The sequence below is a fragment of the Aethalodelphis obliquidens genome, unplaced genomic scaffold, assembly GCF_003676395.1.
Source record: "Aethalodelphis obliquidens isolate GAN/ISIS:26980383/991018 unplaced genomic scaffold, ASM367639v1 scaffold12, whole genome shotgun sequence".
In the NCBI taxonomy this organism is placed as follows: domain Eukaryota; kingdom Metazoa; phylum Chordata; class Mammalia; order Artiodactyla; family Delphinidae; genus Aethalodelphis; species Aethalodelphis obliquidens.
The window spans coordinates 14698812-14714291 of NW_020837956.1; the positions used below are offsets into that span (position 1 = coordinate 14698812).

Genomic DNA, 15480 nt, shown 5'->3' on the forward strand with positions numbered 1-15480 from the left:
ATCAGGGTGATGGTGACCTCATAGAATGAGTTTGGGAGTGTTCCTTCCTCTGCAATTTTTTGGAAGAGTTTGAGAAGGATAGGTGTTAGCTCTTCTCTAAATGTTTGATAGAATTCACCTGTGAAGCCGTCTGGTCCTGGACTTTTGTTTGTTGGAAGATTTTTTTTTTTTTTTTTGCCGTACGCGGGCCTCTCACTGTTGTGGCCTTTCCCATTGCGGAGCACAGCCTCCGGACCTGCGGGCTCAGCGGCCATGGCTCACAGGCCCAGCCGCTCCGTGGCATGTGGGATCTTCCCGGACCAGGGCACGAACCCACATCCCCTGCATCGGCAGGCAGACTCTCAACCACTGCGCCACCAGGAAAGCCCCTGTTTGAAGATTTTTAATCACAGTTTCTATTTCATTATTTGTGATTGGTCTGTTCATATTTTCTATTTCTTCCTGGTTCAGTCTTGGAAGTTTATACCTTCCTAAGAATTTGTCCATTTCTTCCAGGTTGTCCATTTTATTGGCATAGAGTTGCTTATAGTAGTCTCTTAGGATGTTTTGTATTTCTGCGGTGTCTGTTGTAACTTCTCCTTTTTCATTTCTATTTTTATTGATTTGAGTCCTCTCCCTCTTTTTCTTGATAAGTCTGGCTAATGGTTTATCAATTTTGTTTATCTTCTCAAAGAACCAGCTTTTAGTTTTATTGATCTTTGCTATTGTTTTCTTTGTTTCTATTTCATTTATTTTTGCTCTGATCTTTATGATTTCTTTCCTTCTGCTAACTTTGGGTTTTGTTTGTTCTTCTTTCTCTAGTTCCTTTAGGTGTAAGGTTAGATTGTTTACTTGAGATTTTTCTTGTTTCTTGAGGTAGGCTTGTATAGCTATAAACTTCCCTCTTAGAGCTGCTTTTGCTGCATCCCATAGGTTTTGGATCATCGTGTTTTCATTGTCATTTGTCTCTAGGTATTTTTTGATTTCCTCTTTGATTTCTTCAGTGATCTCTTGGTTACTTAGTAACGTATTGTTTAGCCTCCATGTGTTTGTGTTTTTTACATTTTTTTCCCTGTAATTTATTTCTAATCTCATAATATTGTGGTCAGAAAAGATGCTTGATATGATTTCGGTTTTCTTAAACTTACCAAGGCTTGATTTGTTACCCAAGATGTGATCTATCCTGGAGAATGTTCCATGTGCACTTGAGAAGAAAGTGTAATCTGCTGTTTTGGGATGGAATGTCCTATAAATATCAATTAAATCTATCTGGTCTATTGTGTCATTTAAAGCTTGTGTTTCCTTGTTAATTTTCTGTTTGAATGATCTGTCCTTTGGTGTAAGTGAGGTGTTAAGGTCCCCCACTATTACTGTGTTACTGTTGATTTCCTTTTTAATAGCTGTTAGCAGTTGCCTTATGTATTGAGGTGCTCCTATGTTGGGTGCATATATATTTATAATTATTATATCTTCTTGGATTAATCCCTTGATCATTATGTAGTGTCCTTCCTTGTCTCTTGTAACTTTCTTTATTTTAAAGTCTATTTTGTCTGATATGAGTATTGCTACTCCAGCTTTCTTTTGATTTCCATTTGTTTTGTTTTGTTTTTTACATCTTTATTGGAGTATAATTGCTTTACAATGGTGTGTTGGTTTCTGCTTTATAACAAAGTGTATCAGTTATACATATACATATGTCCCATATCTCTTCCCTCTTGCATCTCCCTCCCTCCCACTCTCCCTATCCCACCCCTCCAGGTGGTCACAAAGCACAGAGCTGATCTCCCTGTGCTATGCGGCTGCTTCCCACTAGCTATCTACCTTACGTTTGGTAGTGTATATATGTCTATGCCTCTCTCTCACTTTGTTGCAGCATGGAATATCTTTCTCCATCCCCTCACTTTCAGTCTGAATGTGTCCCTAGGTCTCTTGTAGACAGCATATAGTTGGGTCTTGTTTTTGTATCCATTCAGCAAGCCTGTGTCTTTTGGTTGGAGCATTTAACGTTTAATTTAATTAAATGTTTAATTAACGTTTAACGTTTAATTTAATTTAATTACCTTAAACGTTAATTTAATTTAATATAATTTAATTACCTTAAACATTCATGTTTAAGGTAATTATCGATATGTATGTTCCTATTACCATTTTCTTAATTGTTTTGGGTTTGTTTAGGTAGGTCCTTTTCTTCTCTTTTGTTTCCCATTTAGAGAAGTTCCTTTAGCATTTGTTGTAGAGCTGGTTTGGTGGTGCTGAATTCTCTTAGCTTTTGCTTGTCTGTAAAGCTTTTGATTTCTCCATCGAATCTGAATGAGATCCTTGCCAGGTAGAGTAATCTTGGTTGTAGGTTCTTCCTTTTCATCACTTTAAGTATATCATGCCACTCCCTTCTGGCTTGTAGAGTTTCTGCTGAGAAATCAGCTGTTAACCTTATGGGAGTTCCCTTGTATGTTATTTGTCATTTTTCCCTTGCTTCTTTCAATAATTTTTCTTTGTCTTTAATTTTTGCCAATTTGATTACCATGTGTCTCGGCATGTTTCTCCTTGGGTTTATCCTGTATGGGACTCTCTGCACTTCCTGGACTTGGGTGGCTATTTCCTTTCCCATGTTAGGGAAGTTTTCGACTATAATCTCTTCAAATATTTTTTTGGGTCCTTTCTGTCTCTCTTCTCCTTCTGGGACCCTATAATGTGAATGTTGTTGCATTTAGTGTTGTTCCAGAGGTCTTGTAGGCTGTCTTCATTTCTTTTCATTCTTTTTTCTTCATTCTGTCCCACAGCAGTGAATTCCACCATCCTGTCTTCCAGGTCACTTATCCATTCTTCTGCCTCAGTTATTCTGCTATTGGTTCCTTCTAGTGTAGTTTTCATTTCAGTTATTGTGTTGTTCATCTGTTTGTTTGTTCTTTAATTCTTCTAGATCTTAGTTAAACATTTCTTGCATGTTCTCGATCTGTGCCTCTATTCTTTTTCCGAGGTCCTGGATCATCTTCACTATCATTATTCTGAATTCTTTTCTGGAAGGTTGCCTATGTCCACTTCATTTAGTTGTTCTTCTGGGGTTTTATGTTGTTCCTTCATCTGGTACATAGCCCTCTGTCTTTTCATCTTGTCTATCTTTCTGTGAATGTGGTTGTCGTTCCACAGGCTGCAGGATTGTAGTTCTTCTTGCTTCTGCTGTCTGCCCTCTGGTGGATGAGGCTATCGAAGAGGCTTGTGTACGTTTCCTGATGGGAGGGACTGCTGGTGGGTAGAGCTGGCTGTTGCTTTGGTGGGCAGAGCTCAGTAAAACTTTAATCCACTTGATTGCTGATGGGTGGGGCTGAGTTTCCTCCCTGTTAATTGTTTGGCCTCAGGCAACCCAACACTGGAGCCTACGGGGGCTCTTTGGTGGGGCTAATGGCAGACTCTGGGAGGGCTCACACCAAGGAGTACTTCCCAGAACTTCTACTGCCAGTGTACTTGTCCTCACGGTGACACACAGCCACCCTCCGCCTCTGAAGGAGACCCTCCAACACTAGCAGGTAGGTCTGGTTCAGTCTCCTATGGGGTCATTGCTCCTTCCCCTGGGTCCCGATGAGCACACTACTTTGTGTGTGCCCTCCAAGAATGGAGTCTCTGTTTCCCCCAGTCCTGTCAAAGTCCTGCAATTAAATCCCGCTAACCTTCAAAGTCTGATTCTCTAGGAATTCCTCCTCCCATTGTCGGACCCCCAGATTGGGAAGCCTGACATGGGGCTCAGAACCTTCACTCCAGTGGGTGGACTTCTGTGGTATAAGTGTTCTCCAGTTTGTGAGTCACCCACCCAGCAGTTATGGGATTTGATTTTATTGTGATTGTGCCCCTCCTACCGTCTCACTGCAGCTTCTCCTTTGTCTTTGGATGTGGGGTATCTTTTTTGGTGAGTTCCAGTGTCTTCCTGTCGATGATCGTTCAGCAGTTAATTGATTCTGGTGTTCTTGCAAGAGGGAGTGAGAGCACATCCTTCTACTCTGCCATCTTGAACCAATCTCAATGCTTTTATTATTATTTTTTAAACCTTTTATTTTATATTGGAGTATAGTTGATTAACAATGTTGTGTTCCTTTCAGGTATAGGGCAAAGTGAGTCAGTTTGTATCTATTCTTTTAGAGGAAGATAACAGAATCCAGAGTTTCTAAAATGTATCATCTACAGTGTTTGGACTACAATAAAAAGCAGAAAACAAACAAACAGAAAAAAACCTTTCCACAAAGTAAACTCCAGGCACAGATGTTTTCACTGGTGAATTCTGTAAAACCATTAAGAACGAAATAATACCAGTATTACACAATCTCTTACAAATAGAGAAAGAAGGATCACTTCCCAGTGTTTTGGAGATTCCTCTATGGTGTGATGTATATTTATACTTCAATCTTTATCATTCTGTTATATGAATATACAAGGATTTAAAGCTGCTATGAACACTGTTAAACAAGTGTTTTGTGGACATAGATTTTTAATTTGTGCTAGTAAATATACAGGAGTGGAATTGCTAGGTTGTAGGGTAGGTGTATGTCTAATGTTATAAACTTAAATTGATCTCAACTCTATTTCTGTTCCTGCTAAAAACGCATGACACCCTTCTGGCCTTGTTCTTATCTGTAGAAGGGAAGATTCAGATTATTTGATCTCCAAAGACCCTTCTGTTTTCAAATACTATAATTATGCTATTAAGCCATTCCCAGATGTTCTATTTTTTTAAATTAATTTATTTATTTACTTCTGGCAGCCTTGGGTCTTTGTTGCTGCATGTGGGCTCTCTCCAGTTGCGGCAAGCAGGGGCTACTATTCGTTGAAGTACGTGGGCTTCTCGTTGCGGTGGCTTCTCTTGCTGTGGAGCACGGGCTTTAGGTGTGCGGGCTTCAATAGTTGTGGCACACGGGCTCAGTAGTTGTGGCTTGCGGGCTCTAGAGTGCAGGCTCAGTAGTTGTGGTGCATGGGCTTAGTTGCTCTGCGGCATGTGGTATCTTCCCAGACCAGGGCTAGAACCTGTGTCGCCAGCATTGGCAGGTGGATTCTTAACCACTGTGCCACCAGGGAAGTCCAATGTTCTAATTTTTAATTAACTTTTTTATTTGAAATAATATCAAACTTACAAAAAGTTGCAGAAATAAATATAGTACAAACATCCATATACCCCCTTTTATCTAAATTTACCTATTGTTAACATTTATCCCATTTGCTTTGTCATTTGTGCCATCTGTATGTATATAGCTATAGCCATATCTGTTTACATGGAATTTTTTCTGTACTATTTGAGGGTAAGTTCTATACACATCATGGTCCTTTATCCCTAAGTAGTTTAGTGTGTATTTCCTAGGAGTAGGGATATTTTCTTCCACAGCCACATTATAGTTATCAACTTGATAAGTTTACATTGACAAAATATTTTAATCTAATTTACTCTCCATATATAATGTTCTTTAAAGCATTTTACTCCCCTTCAATGCAGGTTTCAGTCTAGGGTCAGGTACTGCATTTAATCATCATGTCTCTTTAGCCTTCTTTAATTGGGAACATTTTCACAGTCTTTCTTTGTCTTTTATGACATTAACATTTTTGAAGAATACAGTCCCTCTACACTTTTATTGGACTTGACTTGATATATTTATTTTTTAAAATATTTTTTAATTAATTAATTTATTTATTTTGGCTGCTCTGGATCTCAGTTGTTGTATGCAGGATCCCCGATGCGGCATGTGGGCTCTTAGTTGCAGCATGCAGGCTCTTAGTTGCGGCATGCGAACCTCCCAGCTGCGGCATGCATGTGGGATCCAGCTCCCCAACCAGGGATCAAACCCGGCCCCCCCGCCTTGGTAGCATGGAGTCCCACCTACTGGACCACCAGGGAACTCCCCCATCTTCATTTTTATTTTAATAGAAAATTCCTCATTTTATGTCTGCCTGATTTTTCCTCTGCCTGATTAGATTCAGGTTATTCATTCTCAGCTGAAGTACTGCATGAGTAGATGATGTTGGGTCACGTTTGAGGTATCACGTGGCAGTTGCATTTTAACAGAGACAAAAGCTCTAATCTGAAGGGATAACGTTTTAAGCATGATTTTCAAGATTTGGTGTTGGAGATACGGCACATTTTCTGCTGAATTCTCACTTGACCTTTTATTCATTCACACAACAAGTATTTATTGAGTATCTGCTATGTACCAGACACTGTCCTAGATGCTGAGAATACCGTGGCAAACTAAAAAGGCACTGTTTCTTTCCTTGTTGAGTTTATATTTTCATCAGAGGTTTAGACAAGAAACAAATAAACAAATACTGTAATGTGGATCTTGAGAGGAGGAATGAAAATACAAAGATGATGTGGTGGACAGTGGCAGGGGCCATAGGGTTTGCAGGGGCTAATTTAGTCATTTGAACTGAGACCTGAATGACCAGAAGGAACCAGGTACGAAGGCCCTAAGGCAAGACAGGGAAAGGAAAAATTTAGGGTGAAATCACAAAACCCTCAGAAATCCATTTCCAAGGTCATTCTTGAACTTAATTTCACCATTCTCTGTGCAATTTCCAAAACATCAACTTCAATTTCATTCCATTTCATTACTTTTCCTATCCTTCCATCTTACCTGCTTTAGTACCTCTGCTCCAACAATTTTTAAAGAATCACTGAGATTTTCAATCTCAATGACCCTACGTTTTTTTCATTTCCTACCACCCTCATGTCTGCATTTCTGTCCTTAGGGTTCTATGGTCATGCATCCTAAACTCCTTGACTCCTCCTCCATCATAATCATCTGGCTGAATTCCAGCCATGGCTAACCTCAACTACCGACCTCATCCTCACCTGCTGCTGAGCTGCTCAAGACTGCCTGGGAAGAACACATAATATTCTGACTTGTGTCCTATTAAATTCATGGCCATAATCTCACAGGCAGTCAACACCACCTACTGCTTCATTCTGCCCTCTTGTGTTTGCTCTCTCACTCTTCAAAAGACTGCTCACATTTGCCCCTCTGTCTTCTCCCCGTCCATGTCAATCCCTCCCCCACAGCCTCCACTATCCCCTGTTGATTTTGCCTCACATTTTCTATAGAAGATAAGAACCAGTTCAACAGGAATACTCTCATCCTTACACAACCAAGTCTACAAAATAATCTGCAGGTATAGCCTCACCTTTCCTTTCTGTTTCAGAAATTCTCTGTGCCCCTGTACCATCCCTTCTTTGCCTTGCAAATAGCAATTTCTCTTCTCTTCTGGAACATTCTTATCAGAATTCTAACATGCTCTAAAATCTTTCGTCTTGAAAAACAGACCGAAAAAACTTTCTCCCATGATTCCATATTTCCATCTAGTTACTGCCTCAAATTTTTGCTTCCCTTCACATGCAAACTTCTTGAAAGTTGTTCATATTCGCAGTCCCCACTTTCTTATTCTCTCTCTCACCTTTTCTAATGGGATTTGGTCCTCACTACTCCTGAAACTGCTCCTGCCAAGGTCACCTGGCAGTGACCTTGGCAAAGTCAAGTGCAAGGACTACTTTTCTCTTGACCTCTTACTTGACCTTTCAGTGCATTTGACACGTTCTCTTTCTTGAAACCTTCTCTTCTTGTGGCTACCCAGACAGCATAACGGCACCCTCTCTGGTTTTCTCCCATCTCACTGACGACTCCTTCTCCATTTCCTTTGCTCGCATCTCCTCCTTTGCTTCACCTCTATTTGTTGGTGTCCCCAGGGCTCAGTCCCGGTCCCTTTTCTCTATTTTACTCTCTTCCTAGGTGATCCATTGATTCCCATGCTTCTCCCTTCACCCATATTCCAATAACCTTTCTTCTGCACATGAGGGTCTCTAACCCCAAGCACTAGATTTCTGAGGCCACTGTCAAAGAGGGTGGTAGATTTGCAGTGTGGTCTCTTCCCCTTGACCGCAACAGTGACTATCCTGACTGGTTAGCAAATTAAGATCTGATTTGAGACAAAAAATATATAAAATTTATGATTTGAAAAGACTAGCACACATCATTAAAAAACATTTCTTATGGTAAATTATTTTATGATTTCAGCATGGAAAGCTCATTTCCTACCACACATAGCCAAATGCACTGCAGTTTGTTTTAGTTTCAAGCTTCCTGGCTCTAAATTTAAAAGTGAGCTCAAGTCAACCAGAGTGCAGATTCTCTGTGTGTGGCCTGCCCGCCCTCCTTCCTTCCCTAATTTTGTAGTTGGAAACACCTTAAAAGGAAAAATAACTCCCCTTTGGGCAAAATGAAGCAAAAATGTAAACCGCTTCTTATGCTATCTTGAATGAATGTATGTTTCCCATCATTACATTTTGTGGTTCAGTGTAGGCTCTTGAGAGAAAATGGAGAAAAGAAGTAGAAAAATATCAAAGCACATGCATAAAATCATAAAAATAGAAGAGAGGGCTATGTGAGAGCTTACTGAGAAAAAAAAGTAAACTGGTCTATTTAGTTCTCATGCCAGATGAATTTTTAGCATCTCTAAGAATAGGTTGGTAAGAATTAAAAAAATGAGCTTTCTGCATCAAGCTTCCCAGTCTCTGCAGAATTCAGGTTGCTATTTACTCTTTGTGTCTTTGCACAATTGGCCTAACCCCTAATTCAGTCCTCTTGTCTAGAGGACTTATTTCTTTAGTGAAGTCTCCCTTCATTCACCGCGTACAAGTGCCATTCTACCCTCCAGAGCAAAGGAGAGATTCTCCTTACCCCCCACCACATCTGCTCAGATGTCTAGATAATACTCTGGAAATTCCCGCAGAAGTGCCCATACATAGAAACTACAAAGTTTGGAAGAACTCTAATTATGAATCACTGTGAGGTTGCTAGAAGGTTCTGGAAGGAGAAGCAGGAAGGATAGCATTGTGGAAGTTAATCTTGGGGAAAAGGGGCTGATGTACCTTTTTTTAAAACTCTGGGTTTTATGCCATATTCTGGAAAATGTCTTCATTATGCCTGTTTCCCAGTTGCAGAGGTGGGTTTGGGGGTAAAGAAAGGAAGGAGAGGGTGTTTCTGAAGATCGTGCAATATGTGTTTTGTTGTCTCCAAAGCAACTGGTCACTTCAGTTTATCATTCAGGTTTTGTATTTTACAGCCACGATCTGTGAGGTTATAACCTTTGAGCTCTGTGCAAAGGCACATTAATACATTATATAAATTAACAACCTCCCTCTCCTTGCTCTCAAAGACTTTTGCAAAGGGGCAGGTGGCATAAAGAAAGAGGTTGTTAAACAATGAAAGTCTAAGGGGCACATGTAATAAATTCCTCCTCGAGCAAATAGTGCACAACCAGAAAATAGGGTAATGAGTGAGATGGAGAATGGGTAAATCAATGAAGTCAACAGCAGTGAAAAAAAGAGAAGAAGAAGAAAGAGGTGAGGAGAAAAGTTAGGGTGCACTGAATGCTTTATAAGCTCTGGTCATCTGGTGGAAGGTGTCAAACCATCATTGAGCCCATGAGAGAAATGGCTATGCCTAAGAATGGTAATCACTGGAACGTGGGAGTCTTACAAGAAGGGTGAGGCAAGTAAGTGGGAGTTTAGATCTCTTTTCCTTTCGCTCCTTTTTTTTTTAAACACAGCTTTATTGAGATATAATTTACATACCATAAAATCTGTTCATTTAAAGTGTACAATTCAATGGTTTTTACAGAGTTGTGCAAACATCACCATAATCTAAGTTTACAACATTTTTATCATCCCCCAAAGAAACCCCAGTACCAGTTAGTAGTCACTCCCATTCTGTCCTCCCCCCAGCCCCTGGTAACCATTTGTCTCCTTTTGGTCTCTATGGATTTGCCTCCTCTGGGCATTTCATACAAATGGAATCATATAACATATGGTCTTTTGTATATAACATATGGCTGACTTCTTTCACTAGGCCTAACATGTACAAGGTTCATTCATGTTGTGGCATGTATCAGTGCTTTATTCCTTTTATGGTTAAATAATATTCCTTCATGGAATATTATTTGGGCTGTTTTCACTTTTTGGCTATTATGCATTTGAATAATGCTGCTATGAACATTCATGTACAAGTTTTTGTGTGGACAGCTGTTTTCATTTCTTTGGGATAGATACCCAGGAATGAAATTGCTAGGTCATGTGGTAACTCTGTTTAACATTTTGAGGAACTGCCAAACTACAGCGTGATTCCACTATTTTACATTTCCACCAGTGAGGCATGAGAGTTCCAATTTCTCCACATCCTTACCACTTGTTACTGTCTGTCTTTTTTTTTTTTTTTTTTTTTGTGGTACACGGGCCTCTCACTGTTGTGGCCTCTCCCGTTGCAGAGCGCAGGCTCAGCGGCCATGGCTCACGGGCCCAGCTGCTCTGCGGCATGTAGGATCTTCCCGGACCGGGGCACGAACCCGTGTCCCCTGCATTGGCAGGCAGACTCTCAACCACTGCACCACCAGGGAAGCCCCTGTCTGTCTTTTGATTGTAGCCATCCTAGTGGGTATGAAGGGATGCCTCATTGTCATTTTGATTGGCATTTCTATAATGACTAATGAAGCTGAGCATCTTTTCATGTACTTTTTAGCCATTTTTCCTGTCTTGCCACCACACATTCATTCATTATCCCCCAATCTTCCATCCTCCCCTCTCTCTGAAGATGTAGCACAAAACCTGGGTAGGCAGGACCTGTATTGAGAGGCTGTTTTGTATGCTGAAACTGTCTCTCAAGGAAACCCAAGGACAAGTTCATTACTATTGATTCTGAACCGTTAAAATTACGAATTTTCATTTAATTCAAGCTAACAGGCTTTTAGTAAGTACTTTCAAGGTACTTATGTTCAAACTTGTGGAATATTATGGGCTTACTGACCATCAGGCTTGACATCTGATGGAGAAGACAAATTATATCCATCAATAAGTGTAAAATAGGAAGAATTAAGTAAACATCATAAGTTAAGTACTAAAGTGCTATCTATGGAAGAAGAGAAAGCCTTCAAAATGGGCGTACTGTTTGATTCAGCAATCCACTACTAGAAATCTATCCCAAGGAAATAAATACATATTTCCACACAAGTTTAGGTACGTGGGTGTTTACCCAAGTGTTATTTCTAATTGTGAAAAATCAAACACTTCAATAGGTAGGTAAATAAATTGCCACACATCCATGTAATAATTATGCATTTATTTTAAATGATTTACAAGTATATTTATGAGAAATATATGTATATAATTCATGCAGAAAGTATGAGAAATCTCCAGGGCCCAGAAAAGAAAAAAGGAAAATGAAAACCAGAATGGTAAACAGGTGAGCTGGTGCCACAGCAGGACTGGGGAGAAAGGGTTGGGGAGGGACTGTTAGGTTTAGTGATGTAGGGATTTAGGTTTTAACATTCATATGGGCAGGAGGTAAGAGCTAGGGTCTACTAAATGTACTGCCCAGGGTAAAGCCAGTCGCCTTGAAGGACTACAATCTCAAGAAGGATGTGGATTAGGGCAAAATCCCACTCAGCAGCAGAAGTAACGTGGAACTCTGTCATTTCAGATAGTCTCTGGGTAGAAAAAATAAGTTTATTTTGAAAATTTATAATCATGGACCTGCAACTCATATGGGTTTGGGGTCCAAATTGTACTATCTGAGTTCAAGAGGAGCCCAAGGTAGGAAACTGTTTTAAAAAGTCTGTTAGCCAGAGTCACCAGGTTCAGAAGCATTTTATGATTACCCGATTATTTGTAGTTGTAAGTTCTCCTATTTTTTATTTTATTTTATTTTTTTGAAGGAATGTTATCTTTTTTAAAATAAATAAATTTATTTATTTATTTTTGGCTGCGTTGGTCTTTGTTGCTGCTTGCAGGCTTTCTCTAGTTGTAACGAGCAGGGGCTACTCTTCATTGAAGTGAGCGGGCTTCTCATTGCGGTGGCTTCTCTTGTTGTGGAGCACGGGCTGTAGGTGCGTGGGCTTCAGTAGTTGTGGCATGCGGGCTCTAGAGCGCAGGCTCAGTAGTTGTGGCACACGGGCTTAGTTGCTCCACGGTATGTGGGATCTTCCTAGACCAGGGATTGAACCCGTGTCCCCTGCACTGGCAGGTGGATTCTTAACCACTGTGCCACCAGGGAAGTCCCTCTCTTATTTTTTAAATTGAAGTATAGTTGATACCATGTAAGTTACAGGTGTACCATATAGTGATTCACAATTTTTAAAGGTTATACTCCATTTATAGTTATTATAAAATATTGGCTATATTCCCTGTGTTGTAAGGTCCTCCTATTTTTTATCAGCTTCTTTGAACCACTGTCATTTATTTGATTAATTGCCTGGCAGTTTGGGTTTGTAAACACCCACCCATTCTTGTAAACAAAGAATCTGCAATTCTTTGTAGCCCCACTCAACTTTTTACTGGCTCCATCTATGCTTTCCTTTTCTCTTTAGTATTTAAAAATGTTGCACCTTCTTCAGGTATCATAGCACATCCTGCTTTAACCATCATTATTTATTTATTGAAAGGAGTTAGTGCATTTCATTCCCGATTTGTAAAAAATATATTTTTATTATTGTTGTGACAAGACCACCACTACTTTTGGAATTTTCTGCTCTAGGTTTCTGCTAACTTGTACTACTTCAAGGTAGTGTAACATATTTTAACAGAAACTCAATATTTTTTGGAAGACTTGTTCATTGCTTTAGAAACTCATCTGGCTGGATAGTCTTGTTTTTGTTCTTTCAGATGATTTTACTTTTGAGTTGCAGTTTAAGTTTGGAGGTGGTGTCCTCTATAACAGTTGTCCCCCAGATGGCAATGAGAGGAGTGAGAAGCTGGGAAATGATGTCTTGTGAGAGAGTGTTTAAGGTCCTGGAGATGATCCATCTGAAAAACCGAGAACCCAGGAAAGCCAGAAGGACTGTCCCCAACTATCAGGATAATGAGAGGGAGAATAATCAAGTAAGTTCTAGCTTTAATATGCAGAAGAAAATGTTAATTAGAGCCATGCAACAACCAGATATATCATTGCAGGTGAGGTGCTTTTTATCAGTGGGGTTTGAGGAATCCTGCACAGGCTTCAAGCCCAGACCAAAACTTTGCTCCCTTTTAGACTGAACAAGACACATTCCATAGTAGGAAGAAAAAAATCAGTGTGCGAATTGTATACACAGTTGTCTTAAAATGTAATGGGTTTAATTATGAGATGAACCATGGAAATAGGGTACCATTATATTTTATGCCCATTTTTGTCTCTTTCCTTTGGGGGAAGAGGATTTTCTGTGATGTTTCTAAGGTTCTTTTTACTATTTAAACGTCCTTACCTTTGGGGCTTCGTGTGTAGAAGAATAAGACAACACTTTGGACAAGTAGCTTTTATTTTCTCTTTACTCTTTGGATTAGACATTGAAGTATACAAATAAGAAAATATGAAGGGTATTTTGTTTCTAAGAAATATTAATTCATTTATAATACATATATATATATTTTTTATTTTTTTGCGGTATGCGGGCCTCTCACTGTTGTGGCCTCTCCTGTTGCGGAGCACAGGCTCCGGACGCGCAGGCTCAGCGGCCATGGCTCATGGGCCCAGCCGCTCTGCGGCATGTGGGATCCTCCCGGACTGGGGCACGAACCCATGTCCCCTGCATCGGCAGGCGGACTCCCAACCACTGCACCACCAGGAAAGTCCCTATAATACATACATTAATGCACATGAATATGATTGGTTCTTTGCTTTTGTCAACTCCTAAAGAAATTTGGTTATAGTCTCTAAACTAGAGAAAGTTTCTCTTGTAAAGAGAAACCCTTACAAGAAAGCAAAAGAAAACAAAGCAGAAAGGAAAATAGCAAAACCCTGATCAGATGTCAGTTGTCCCAAAGTTCCACAATGGGGCACTATTGAGTTTTACAAGTTACCCTTTTCAATGGGTAGAAAGGGAACCTTGCTATAAGTGATCACCTAAAAGGCAATGCTTTGGTTTCTCATAAAAGAATTATGTATTATGTATTTTTCTTAAGTGACGATAACAAGTCCTCATCAAAGAGCTGTGTATATATTTGTATAACCTCGCTTCAGAAGTGCCACAGTCTTCTGTTAAAAGGTATCAGTTGGGCCAGGATTCTTTGGAGATGTGAACAAGCATAGGGAAATTTAAAAATATGCAAGTGGTGTGCTGAAGGAAAATTTCTCTTCTAGGCTTTGCATTTGTGAATTATTTCAGTTGTTAGATTATTTTTTAAGTATTCCAAAGGCCCTAAAATCCCACCAACTTTGAGTCTTTTCAAATATAGTGCTGTGTGCCAATTTTCGGTTGAGATATGATATATAAATAACCTGTGAGTTCAGGTAATTTGGTGAAGAGAGCAGACTGATTGTTTGGCACTGTGTATGTAGACTGGATGATTAATTTTTGGTTCTATTTTCTTCTAAAGTTATTCTTTTGTCGTTATTAATGAATATATTTAGGCATGTATTTTTCTTAATTATGTTTTTGTTTCCTTTTGGATGAAATAGCTCTTGTGTAAGAGAGCAGTTTTGAAAAGGAAGGGGAAAATTGAATGTGTTAATGCTTTATCCAGTCCTTACTGAGCTTACAGAAGTATGGTATTTAGAGACATGGAGAGTTTCAGAGGACACTTTGTTCGAACTGCATCCGGGGGATCAAAAGTATCCTAGCAGGAAAGCCATTTGGCTCCTACTTGCCTACACCCAGGGAAGGACAATGCTTTGCCTGCCAAGGCAACCACTTCAAACAGTAAATTCTCAAAGATCTCGTCCCTTTGGCCTCAGAAGGGACAAGATATGCTGATCTCTGAGTGCCATCACAGCTGCAATAGCACTGACCATCTATCTCTCCTCTAAAGTGTGACCTCCTGGAAGACAGGACAGTGCCTTAGTCATTATCACACCCCCGGCACAATGCCTGGAAGATAGTAGCTATTGAAGAAGTGCTGGTTGCTGCATTAATATTTCTGGGGACTGGAATGGCTTGTGGTTCCAGCCTCTCCGTCATTGCTATGTCACTATTCTCACCTGAGCACAATGGAGCTGTTCTTTAAAGACCATCACATACATATACCAAGCAGAGCTAATTTAATGGGGAGAAAGAGAGCCAGTGTTCTTTCTGGGATTTAAAAGCTAAAATGCTAGCACTTTGAAAAGATTAAGGCCAATTTTTAATAATCCAAACTAGACTTTTTCTGGAATTACTATCAAGCTCATCTGCTCCTTCTGTGCAACCTTTTGTTCTCCTCTTTGAAGCCCAGGCTGCCTGTCTGTCTGTGGCCTGAGACATTCCTCCCGATGTCTATGATCTTGTAACACTTAGCTGAAGTGGCTTTGCTGTGACATGAATTTCTTCTGCACTCCTGTCATTTGAGCCTGAGATCATTTCATTTGGAGCATTACCTCCTTCTGCCTGTTGGGGCCATGTTTTCCATTTTGAAAAAGAATCCACTTACTGAAGAACAAGCAATCACACAGCTCGATAGACCTTGCTTCTCCCAGTCATCAAAGAGTTCTCTGTGGAGTCACACTTCATGTTTTTCTGTCTCTCCCCCTTTCA

At 40.0% G+C, this 15480-nt stretch overlaps 1 long non-coding RNA gene across 1 annotated transcript in view; it reads left to right on the plus strand.

The window, feature by feature from the left end:
• Nucleotides 1-3227: 3227 nt before the first annotated feature.
• The window catches only part of LOC113623855 (uncharacterized), a 52942-nt gene continuing 40689 nt past the window's right edge, over nt 3228-15480 (plus strand). The window contains exon 1 of the long non-coding RNA XR_003434097.1: nt 3228-3503. This is a non-coding gene — a long non-coding RNA (uncharacterized LOC113623855). The remainder of the gene's footprint in view (nt 3504-15480) is intronic.